This window comes from Symphalangus syndactylus, chromosome 7 (assembly GCF_028878055.3).
Source record: "Symphalangus syndactylus isolate Jambi chromosome 7, NHGRI_mSymSyn1-v2.1_pri, whole genome shotgun sequence".
Classification (NCBI taxonomy): Eukaryota; Metazoa; Chordata; class Mammalia; order Primates; family Hylobatidae; genus Symphalangus; species Symphalangus syndactylus.
In genome coordinates, this window is record NC_072429.2 from 137,224,628 (window position 1) to 137,237,008 (window position 12,381).

At 41.4% G+C, this 12,381-nt stretch overlaps 1 protein-coding gene across 8 annotated transcripts in view; it reads right to left on the reverse strand.

Annotated features, from left to right (window-relative positions):
- FAM135B (family with sequence similarity 135 member B) overlaps positions 1–12,381 on the reverse strand; it is a 449,831-nt gene that overhangs the window by 149,611 nt on the left and 287,839 nt on the right. For 2 of the 8 annotated variants that reach the window (XM_055287342.2, XM_063643568.1), the window contains exon 1: positions 8,388–8,499. The exons of the other annotated variants lie outside the window; for them this stretch is intronic. The gene's annotated coding sequence lies outside the window, so the exon portion shown is untranslated. Of the gene's footprint in view, positions 1–8,387; positions 8,500–12,381 lie in introns of those variants that run through there. 8 annotated transcript variants of the gene reach the window in all.

Genomic DNA, 12,381 nt, shown 5'->3' on the forward strand with positions numbered 1-12,381 from the left:
TACTGGCTGTTTCCATTTCTCCATTGCTCTACTCACTCTTCACTATCCCAAATCTGGTTTCTGCCCCCTTAGCATCAGTTTAAAAAAAAAAAAAAATCCTATCAAGGAGGTAAATAGTGTCCTACATGTTTCTAAAAGCTCGAGGAAATTTTTAATCCACATTGTACTTGGATTCTCTGCAGCATTCTGCAATGTTGGTCAACTCCTCCCCCTTGAAATGCCCTTCCTTGGCCACTGTGAAATGAAGCTTCACTATTTTTCCTCTTGACCCTCTGATAGCTTTTCTCTGTCTCCTTAAGAGGGTCACCTCCCAGTAAATTGGCATGCCTTTTCCCACACCAGTGTCACTTTCTATCCCCCTTAGGATGGTTTATTTTATTTCATGGCACACATTACTGTTTGTGTTATACTGATTATCCTCTTTTTTAAACAAATTTTAAATTATTTTAGAGACAGGGTCTCACTCTGTTGCTCAGGCTGGAGTGCAGTGGCACGTTAATGGCTCACTGCAGGCTCAACCTCCTGGGCTCAAAGGATCCTCCTGCCTCAGCCTCCTGAGTAGCTGGAACTACAGGCATGCACCATTGTGCCCAGCTGATTACCTTCTTTTCCAACCATAATGTAAGCAACATGAGAGCAGAAAATCTGCCTATTTTGTGCATTTTCCAAGTCCTACACATAAAATGGCATCTAGGACATAGCCACTTAATGAAAATTATGTCCCTAAAACAGACTTTTCCTCCAAGTTCAAGATCTATAAGTTAAATTGGCTACTTCAAATTTTATGCTTAGATTTTCAAAGATAGCATACATTTAACATGCTCAAAAGTAATTTATCATCCCAGAAGATAATACAGGAGAAATATTTAGATTTCCTTGGGTCTGGTAATGAGTTTTTAGATATGACACCTAAGGCACAGTTCCTGAAAAAAAAAGAACTGATAAGTTAGATTTCATTAAAATTAAAATGTTCTCTATTTCCTTCAGTTCTGCTCTGATCTTAGTTATTTCTTGCCTGCAGCCAAAAGACACATGAAAAAATGCTCATCATCACTGGCCATCAGAGAAATGCAAATCAAAACCACAATGAGATACCACCTCACACCAGTTAGAATGGCCATCATTAAAAAGTCAGGAAACAACAGGTGCTGGAGAGGATGTGGAGAAATAGGAACACTTTTACACTGTTGGTGGGACTGTAAACTAGTTCAACCATTGTGGAAGTCAGTGTGGCGATTCCTCAGGGATCTAGAACTAGAAATACCATTTGACCCAGCAATCCCATTACTGAGTATATACCCGAAGGATTATAAAACATGCTGCTATAAAGACACATGCACACGTATGTTTATTGCGGCACTATTCACAATAGCAAAGACTTGGAACCAACCCAAATGTCCAACAATGATAGACTGGATTAAGAAAATGTGACACATATACATCATGGAATACTATGCAGCCATAAAAATGATGAGTTCATATCCTTTGTAGGGACATGGATGAAGGTGGAAACCATCATTTTCAGCAAACTATGGCAAGGACAAAAAACCAAACACCGCATGTTCTCACTCATAGGTGGGAATTGAACAATGAGAACACATGGACACAGGAAGGGGAACATCACACACCGGAGCCTGTAGTGGGGCTGGGGGAAGTGGGGAGGGACAGTATTAGGAGATATACCTAATGTTAAATGACGAGTTAATGGGTGCAGCACACCAACATGACACATGTATACATATGTAACAAACCTGCACATTATGCACATGTACCCTAAAACTTAAAGTATAATAAAAAAAATTAAAATTTTCTGCTCAGAAAAAAATCATTGCCAAGAACATGGAAAGACAAGCCACAGGCTAGAAGAAAATGTTTACAAAAGGCATATTTGATAATGGAACATTATCTACAGTATATTCTAAAGATCTTAAAACTTAACAATGAGAAAATAAACAAACCAATTAAAAAATGAGCCAAAGATCTTAACAGACACCTTGCCAAGAAGATACAGGAATGGCAAATAAGCATATGAAAGGTTGTTCCACATCATATGTCATCAGGGACATGCAAATTTAAAACAGTGAGATACTGTTACACACCTATTAGAGTGGCTAAAATTCAAAACTCTGATAACACCAAATGCTGGCAAAGGTGTGGAGTAACAACAAGAACTCTCATTCATGACATGTGGGAATGGAAAAGGGCACAGACACTTTGAGAGATCATTTGGTGGTTTCTTACAAAACTAGGCAACCTCTTACCATATGACCCTGCAGTTGCACACCTTGGCATTTACCCAAAGGAGATGAAGACACAAGTCTATATAAAAACCCACACACAAAAGTTCATAGCAGTTTGTTTTTTGTTAGTTTGTTTGTTTTTGAGAGAGTCTCACTCTGTCACCAGGCTAGAGTGCAGTGGTGTGATCTCGGCTCACTGCAACCTCTGCCTCCTCGGTTCAAGTGATTTTCCTGCCTCAGCCTCCTGAGTAGCTGGGATTACAGGCATGTGCCACCATGCCCAGTTAATTTTTGTATTTTTAGTAGAGACAGGGTTTCACCACATTGGCCAGGATGGTCTCACTCTCTTGACCTCGTGACCCGCCCACCTCAGCCTCCTAAAGTTCGTAGCAGTTTTATTCATAATGGCCAAAATCTGGAAGCAACCAAGACGTCCTTCAGGAGGTGATTGGATAAATAAACTGTGGTACATCCATACAATGGAATATCATTCAGAACCAGAACAAAATGAGCCGTTGGGCCATAACAAGACAGAAAAAATGTAAATACTTATTACTAATTGAAATAAGTCAATCTAAAGGGCTAAGTACTCATGATTCTAACTATACGACATTCTGAAAAAGACAAAACTATAGATACAGTAACAAAAAATAGTGGTTTTTCAGGGTTAAGGGAGGTGGAGGGATTAATAGGCAAAGCTCAGAGGATTTGTAGGGCAGTGAAACTACTCTGTATGATCCTCTAATGGTGGATATGTGTCGTTATATATTTGTGCAAATCCATAGCATGTACAACACCAAGAATGAACCCTAATGTAAACTTGGGACTTTGGGTGATAATGATGTGCCAATGTAACAAATGTTCCGCTCTAATGGGAGTTGTTGATAATGGGGGAGGCCTTAGTCTAATACGAAAGGCAGTTACTATGTAAATAATCACACAAAGGTATTTCTACACCACTAGCTTGTATTCAGTTGCACAGACACACCACTAAGAGGTATGTCTGACCATGTTAAGGAGATTAGGGAAGACTTTCCAGTGAGGAAGAGATGCCTGAACTGAGAGCTGAGGGGTGAGTTGAAGCCTCTGGGTCCACAGGGAAGGGAAATGCCATTCCAAGCAGAGGGAACAGCATGGGCGAAGGTAGCTTGTGACAGGGAGGGACTGGCAGGCCAGGGAGGCTGGAGAACAGTGAGCTGGACAAAACTGAGCATGGGTATGTGTGTATAGTGTGTGGGTGGTAGACGGGAAATCTCTGGACCTTCCCCTCAATTTTGCAGTCAATATAAACTGCTCTAAAAAATAAAATCTGTTAAAAAAAACTTTTTATTACTACTAGAAAAAGAGAATTAAAAAATATTTTAGTGAATGACCCTATAAGCTCTTGCATAAGGCAAAAATCTGAGGGTCGCCTTCAATGAATCCTTTTCTCTCACTTTCCATGTGTAATCCCTCAACAAGTAATTCCAGTTCTCTCCCTCTCAATCACCCACCACAACCTTGTCCGTGCTCTCCTTGCCTCACTCCTGGACCACTCTGCCCAACGGCCTTCCTTCTGCTCAGCCCAACTCCTGTGCAGACTTTCTCCACAGTTTGTCTGAGAAGAATCTTTTCAATATGCAAAATGGATCAAGTTGCTCCCAGCCCAAAGCCCTTCAGCGTCTTTCCACTCCACTTAGGATAAAGAAAAAAAAAATCCTAATGTATTTCTCAAAGCCAGTTTTGCTTTCTTCCACCCCTCCATCTCCATATCACTCCAGGATCCAACCCCTTCCAGCTCACTGTTCTCCAGCCTCCCTGGCCTGCCAGTCCCTCCCTGTCACAAGCTACCTTCGCCCATGCTGTTCCCTCTGCTTGGAATGGCATTTCCCTTCCCTGTGGACCCAGAGGCTTCAACTCACCCCTCAGCTCTCAGTTCAGGCATCTCTTCCTCCCTGGAAAGTCTTCCCTAATCTCCTTAACATGGTCAGACGTATCTCTTAGTGGTGTGTCTGTGCAACCGAATACAAGCTAGTGGTGTAGAAATACCTTTGTGTGATTATTTACATAGTAACTGCCTTTCGTATTAGACTGAGGCCTCTGTAAAGGGAGGTTTGTTTGGCTCAAACAGATCTAATACACTGTATAGCACCCAGCTGCTCAACAGATATTGGCTGAATATGGAACTTTAAAAAGAAGTATTAATTTTGAATGAAAGTATGAAGGCATTAACTCATTGACCATTTTCAAAGCATTTCCTTCTCATCGGACCATTACAAAAATATAGAGAACTCAAAGTATTCACTTGATGAAATGAAATTAAAAACCAAATTGGAAAACATATATCAGCTCTCCTTTTTTCTTTTCTTTTTTTTTTTTTTTTTTTTTTGAGACAGAGTCTCACTCTGTTACCCAGACTGGAGTGCAGTGGTGCAATCTCGGCTCACCGCAACCTCTGCCTCCTGGGTTCAAGTGATTCTCCTGCCTCAGCCTCCTGAGTAGCTGGAATTACAGGCACCCATCACCACACCCGGCTAATTTTTGTATTTTCAGTACAGACAGGGTTTCACCATGTTGTCCAGGCTGGTCTCGAACTCTTGACCTCAGGTTATATGCCCGCCTCGGCCTCCCAAAGTGCTGGAATTACAGGCGTGAGCCACTACGCCTGGCCTTGGCTCTACTGATTTTTAAACTCTCTGAGATCCAGGTTCCTTCTGTAGGGACAGTGATACCTTTCTCTACAGATTGTTAGGAGGATGTATACAATAACATTAACAAAAAATCTAGCACAGTGCCCAGTGTATTGGGTTGCACAGTCAAGAGAAATTTATTAGTGCCATTACTACCAATCCATGAAAATACGGGTCAGCCATTGGCACATATTTCAGAAAGCTGAGCAAAGTACACTTACTTCAAGGGAGATAAACAAGAGCATTAATTTCCCGGAGTCATGATTTTTATTGTGTCTTAAACTTTAATAATATTGACCTGAATTGCTCTAAACCAAAGCCATCGATACTGCAGAATGTTTGCTCAGGTGAAGCTTTCAAACAAGATTTAGGTGAAAGCAAAAGGTTCCTAAAATGGAGTGTGGAAGTGATGTGAGATTCTTCATTCATCTGCTTATCTTTGTATCCGCCTATCTGTCCATTGGCTCAAAACTTAAGTATTGAGTAACTGAGATACACCAGGCACTAGAGTTATGGCAGTGAAGAGAACAGAGTTCCTGTCTTCATAGAACTTACATTATAGAAAAAACAAAAACAGAAACAAAAACAAAAACATAAAACCCACAAAACACTCAAGTAACCATTCCATTCTAGTGCACAAATGTTGAAAAATAAATAAAAATAGAAGAAAATATAGAACACTTAAGTTGTAGATAGGGAAGGACCTGTTATATAACAACGAAAACGGGCATTTATATAAATTGTGGCTGGATAGATACAAGAACAGACTCTGCAAACCAATGTGAGGGAGCAGATTCAGAAGCAGAGCTCACAAAGGAGTGGGTGAGAACCATGGCTCTTGGACCCCTGGGTCAGGTTAGCGGAGGAACACGGTGTCAGGTAGAAGGGGAATAAAGCATTTTGGAAAGAAGACATATGCAGATGTTTGGAGAGGGCTTTTGCTATGCAGTCTCTGTTTACACCATCTCCAATGGAGGAGATCAAAGAAGTATCGCCTCCTTTTATCCACGTATAGAGGGCCTACTCAGAAAGCTTGGTATAGATTCCCATGTTTGGGGACCAGAGGCACAGGGATATTTCACTCCTCAGAAAGCTAAGGCAATCCCAGGCAACAAGAGGAAGGCTAATGCATCAGGATATGCTCAGATATTTAGAATTTGTTGAGGCAAAGGAAGCATTGCTCATGGACTAGAGGTGAGACACATGGGGAAAAGAGTTGTCCTAGTGCCATTTTAAGGCCCAAGACGCCAGCAGGAGATTGCTGTGTGTTTGAAACATGTCCAATTACAAAACGGACATCCAAGGCACACTCAGTCAGCAGGGAGCCTCGGGAGGAGAGTCACTCACGAGGGACCCCCGAGGTTCCATCCTGACAGCAGCCTGGGGCTATGGCTCAAGCACACCATGATATTGGAGCCAATGAGACCTGAACACAAATCCCAGGCCCACCAGTTTACCTCCCTGAACCTCAGTTCTTCCACCCGCAAAAGAGAATATTAGCCACAGCATCGAGTGGTTGGGAAGAATATTCACATGAGTAGGAAAGCCCATTTTAAACAAGCTTATAGGCAAAAGCCTCAATACACTAAACTTCAAAGTTTAAAATGTCTGTATGACAAAAACTGCCTAAAACAAACTTAAAAGACAAGCTACAGACTACGGGAAGACATTTTCTACGTGATATACCCAAAAATTGTTATCAAAGATGTGGTTGGCAGTAGACAGGAAATAAAATTATATAATGAAGGAGTAAATTAGTCAAAGAAAAAGAAGCAAAAGTTGTAGTGGGAGATTCATGAAAGGGAAAACAAAAATAGCCAATAAACATGAGAAGATGGTCAACCTCCTTAGTAATTAGGGAAATGTAAACTAAAATAGTACTACATTTTACCCTTCTTGATTGGTTTGAATAAATAAATATTTCCATAAACTGCTAGTGGAAGTTGAAACTGACACTTTGAAGTATATTTTGGAAGTCTTTTTTTTTTTTTTTTTTAAATCTGCATACCCTAGGACTACTTCAGCAATGTGGCTGCTTGGTATCTCCCTTAGAGAAACTCTTCACATGTTTTCACAAAGAGGCATGGACAGAAATGGTTACAGAATCATCCTCACTTGCAAAAGCCCCCAAACAGTGGCAGGCTAGGACATGTTTAACAACTGGCTACCCCCAAACAGACCTGATTTGCAGTGTTCGTTGATTTTCTGGCACACACAGCCCCACCATGGCCCAATTTAAAGCTACTGAAATGAAGTCACTAAAGGAGACAGGATGCCCACAGTCAGCTCTTGTTAGTAGCACAAGCTGGCTGCAAGACACCACTGTTCCCAGTAGTACATATGGACAGACTGTGTTAAAATACAAAAACCAAAGGCTACATGTTACCTATTAGTCACTGACACACAGTAAGAAATATAGATAATACTTACCAACAAGTTAGCAATGGTTTTTTTAGGTCTTGGATTCGGGTAATAATCCATTATGTCTTTAGCCTTATTTGTAACATTCTCAAGGAGCATTTTGTCCTATTATATAACCAAATGAAGGAAGTAATGAAATTAACATATAGTTATCACTTACGTAGCAAAATTAGTACAAAAACAACATTAAGGAAATAGCCAATCAGTGTTGGTTCCTTTATTATCCCACCTCTCATTATAAGACCTCGTACATGCTGAGGGAAACCAATAAGGTTTGCTCATTCATTCATGAAATAAATTATTACTGAGTGCCCAGTTTGTACCAAGCACAACAAGAGAAGATGGTGGTGACCAAGAGGTACATCAAATTACCAAACTAGGAAGTTTTATAATTTGTCATTGAAGAAATGGACATTAAGGAGTAATTTCTATTATACAAAGGTGCAAATCTACCTGAGAAAAAGAGAAAGGAAGGTGGGGGAGACAGAGGGAAAAGCAGAGACAGGGAATGATCATGCCAAGGAGAAAGTTCCTCGCAAGGTGTGCAGGTAAGAGAAAGCAGGAGATGTTGAGGAAACGGAGGAAGTCCACTGGGCTGGCACGTGCCAGGTTGAGCTGACGCCAAAGAGACAGGCAGTGCTGGGCTGGAGAAGCCTTGTCAGCCAGGCCCATTTTGATAATCAAAATAATTTATGATGAAGAAAGAATATAGGCAGATCAAAGTATTTTTCTTTTAAGAAGATAATTTTCTTTTAAGGAGAAAGCAAAAAGATAAAATTCCTCAAAAACAAACCACCCATTAATAAAATCTCCTAAAAAATGTTCTAGAGCATGTATTAAAGATTATCTAACTTGCAGAGCTTTGGAGCAGCGCCTGGAAATGTTAAGTGCACCCAGTAGGTCTGCAGTATACACAGATGTCCTTCTGATTACAACGCTTGCCTGTGCAGGCTGGAAGTCTGCCTAAAACAGGGTCCTGCCCAGCCAGTTTCATCTGAAAACACAAAGCATTTGCTTTTCTGCTTTCTCCACACCTCCCTGACAAGTCTCTCATTACCCACTGTCAGCCCAGTTTTCCTCTGAACATTTTATCTTCATTTTCTTGGCCACAGGTCCAGTTTCTCTGTAGATGGAAACCTCTGTTTTCCTTTTTCTAAAATAAAAGAGAGAGATTCTTGCAGACAGGTTGTTCAAGCCTCTGCCATCAGGATGTGTGAGTTTACAATTGCCATGTATGCCCACCCAATAGGAATCACAATCTCTGAATAATGGAGAATATTCTTCTTATTTTCTGCCTTATCTTTGCCCCTCAGAGTTGTTGAAGGAAGAATTTGTACTGACTGAGGGACTGATGCAGTGACAAATGAATTGTCCAGTTACTCAATCAATAAACTCATTCACTGAGCTCTGCCGGGGCTTGCACTCCCTCACTCCACTTCTATCTGCTTTAGCCCCAAAGCCGTGGCCCTGGACATTTCTCAGAAGTGGTTCCAGCTCGGTGGTATCTTCCCAGGAGGCCCACTTAGGGCAAGGAGGAAACTTGCATTTTTTCAGTCGTCCTGAGTATACTTCAACTAACTCCTCAGCACTGTTTACTAACACACCATTAAGACCTCTGTTTATAGACCTACTTTTGGAATCTGTGGTTGCATTTCTCTTTCGCCCCAGTTATATCTTATCTAGGAGGCTGAGCCCCTAAAGCCACCAGCACATTACGTTGTCACCCATGTTCCTGTCCATCCCAATCACCCTGGGAGTTGGATGCCTTTGCTGAGTGCAAGCAAAAGGGACTTTCGTTGTTGTTGCTTGTTTTCATTTTTATCTCATTTAGTGATTAAGGCGCATCCAATACTCAAGTGGCAACACACCCAGTGGCACCATCAGAGTTGCCTGTGACATGACAGACCACCAACTATATCAAGGCGAGAACATCACAAACAGGAAGCGTAGTTGTTAAATCATGCCAGGCCAAATGCGGAGCCTAAAAACACGGTGTCAGGAAGACATTCTCCACAGCCTTGAGATGAGCATTGAAAAACAGAGGGTTGTCTCTCAGTGAGTGCTCAACAGAGCTTTGCATGGGGGGTCCACATCAGGAATCATCACTGAGCCCCCTTTATAAGCTGGGTAAGGATGCTTGAACTTCTGAGCCTGCTCACCCTTGGCAGGGAAGGCAGAGCTAAGGAAGTGAAGGTTTGGTCGGAGGTATCTGTTAGAGGAGCAAGGACTCAGTGATTCTGAAGAGGGGGATTCATGAAGGCTGGGAGGGTGAGCTGGATTTCAATCAGAAGTGAAACAATACAAAGAAGGTTGAATCCATGCCTTGGCCATGTCACCTGTCAGTCCCATTAGAGCAGTGAATGCCCAGACTTTATTTCTTTAAAATAAGAACTTAGTGGTCTCAATGTGTCTATCTTTAACTTTTGCCTTTTTTCTTCCTGAAACGTTAGGGTTTGTGTGTATGCGTGTGTGTTTTGTTTGCTTGAATTATTGTTATTTTCTCTTGATTTCATGAGGAAAGACCACACCTGAGAAATAGAAACTGGTTTTGAAAAACCCAATTTGATTCTGTTGTAACTTATTTATTTTGATTTTTACTCCTGATGGCTTGTTTTCTCATTGTAGCAGTGTTGGGTTAGGGGGGCAGAAACTGCTCTAGATATTTCCAGCAGAGAGAGACTTCGTGCAGGGATTTGGTTGCAAGGGTATTGGGGTGGGTTGGGAAAGCAAAAGTGGGAGGAAGATGTTGGTGCTAACATGGATTTAGGAAGCTGGAGTTTGCATGAGATGAGGAGACTGCAGCTGAGACATTTTGATTGACTTCTTTAAGATCCTGCTAACCCTTGTTCTCATGAAGCCTAAAATCCAGGCAAGGGAGCAAACATATACGATCAGCCACAGAGGTTGAGCCTCTCCTGCCTCTAACTCCTGCCCAGTTCTCACTATGTCATGCCACCTGCCATAGATGAGGGACTAGGAGGCTCAGGGACCTGGAAGGGGACTTTCTGCATCTCCATACCCTGCCGTATGTTCTTGGAATCTGAAAAATTTATCAAATATCTACTACCAGCTCTTTGAAACTTTTCAAAAACACCACATGCAGAGCTAGCTGACAATAGCCTGAATCTGAACAAACAGGTTGACTGAAAACTGGCTGGATCAAGGTAGCTACATTTAGACTAATAGAATAGCATGTCTTAGTGAAAGACTGGAACCTCAAAAGTCACCTATAAGCATATTTATTGACCAGGCTTTTGACTAATGGAAGATATTTATAAGGTAAGAGACAAGGACACTGGCAGAACTTAGGCATAAAATGTCCATCACACAAGCATTTATACAAGAATGAATGTCGATCCTTCTCAAGCTCTTCCAAAAAAATAGAATACGAAGTAACACTTCCAAACTCATTTTTTGAGGCCAGCATTACCTAGATACCAAAACAAGATAACGCCATCCAAGAAAAAAATATATAGGCCAATATATCTGATGAACATAGATGCAAATATTTTGAGCAAAATACTAGCAAGCCTAATTCAACAGCACATTAAAAGGATCATATGCCATAATCAAGTAGAATCTACTCAGATGCAAGGATGTTCAACACATGAACATCTGTAAATATAATACAGCAAATCAACAGAATGAAAGACAAAAACCATATCATCATCTCAATAGATGCAAAAAAGCATTTGACAAAATTCAACATCCTTTCATCATAAAAATTCTCAACACATTAGGTATAGAAGTGTAGGAAGAAGAAAGAGAGATCAGACTGTCACTGTGTCTGTGTAGAAAGGGAAGACATAAGAGACTCCATTTTGAAAAAGACCTGTACTTTAAACAATTGCTTTGCTGAGATGTTGTTAATTTGTAGCTTTGCCCCAGCCACTTTGCCCCAGCCACTTTGACCCAACTTGGAGCTCACAAAAACATGTGTTGTATGAAATCAAGGTTTAAGGGATCTAGGGCTGTGCAGGACGTGCCTTGTTAACAAACTGTTTACAAGCAGTATACTTGGTAAAAGTCATTGCCATTCTCTAGTCTCAATAAACCAGGTGCACAATGCACTGCGGAAAGCCACAGGGACCTCTGCCCTTGAAAGCGGGGTATTGTCCAAGGTTTCTCCCCATGTGATAGTCTGAAATATGGCCTCGTGGGATGAGAAAGACCTGACTGTCCTCCAGCCCGACACCCGTAAAGGGTTTGCACTGAGGTGGATTAGTAAAAGAGGAAAGCCTCTTGCAGTTGAGATAGAGGAAGGCCACTGTCTCCTGCCTACCCCTGGGAACTGAATGTCTCGGTAGAAAACACGATTGTACATTTGTTCAATTCTGAGATAGGAGAAAAATCGCCCTATGGTGGGAGGTGAGACATGTTTGCAGCAATGCTGCTTTGTTATTCTTTACTCCACTGAGATGTTTGGGTGGAAAGAAACATAAATCTGGCTTACATGCACGTCCAGGCATAGTATCTTCCCTTGAACCTAATTATAACATAGATTCTTTTGCTCACCTGTTTTTTGCTGGCCTTCTCCTTATTATCACCCTGCTCTCCTACTACATTCCTTTTTGCTGAAATAATGAAAATAATAATCAATAAAAACTGAGGGAACTCAGGGGCTGGTGCCGGTGCAGGTCCTTGGTATGCTGAGCGCCGGTCCCCTGGGCCCACTGTTGCTTCTCTATACTTTGTCTCTGTGTCTTATTTCTTTTCTCAGTCTCTCATCCCACCTGACTAGAAATACCCACAGGTGTGGAGGGGCAGGCCACCCCTTCAAGAAGAAAGAACAAAGACCACATATGTCAAGCCTACAGCTAACATCATGCTCAATGGTGAAAAGCTGAAAGCTTTTCCTCTAAGATCAGGAACAAAACAAGGGTGTCCATTATTACCACTTCAGTTGAATACAGTACGGAAAGGCTTAGCCAAAGAAATTAAACAAGGGGAAAAGGGCCTCCGTAATTTAAAGGAAGAGGTAAAGTTTGTTTCTGTTGGCAGATGACATGATCTCATATATAGAGAAGCCTAAAAATTCCATGAAAAAACTG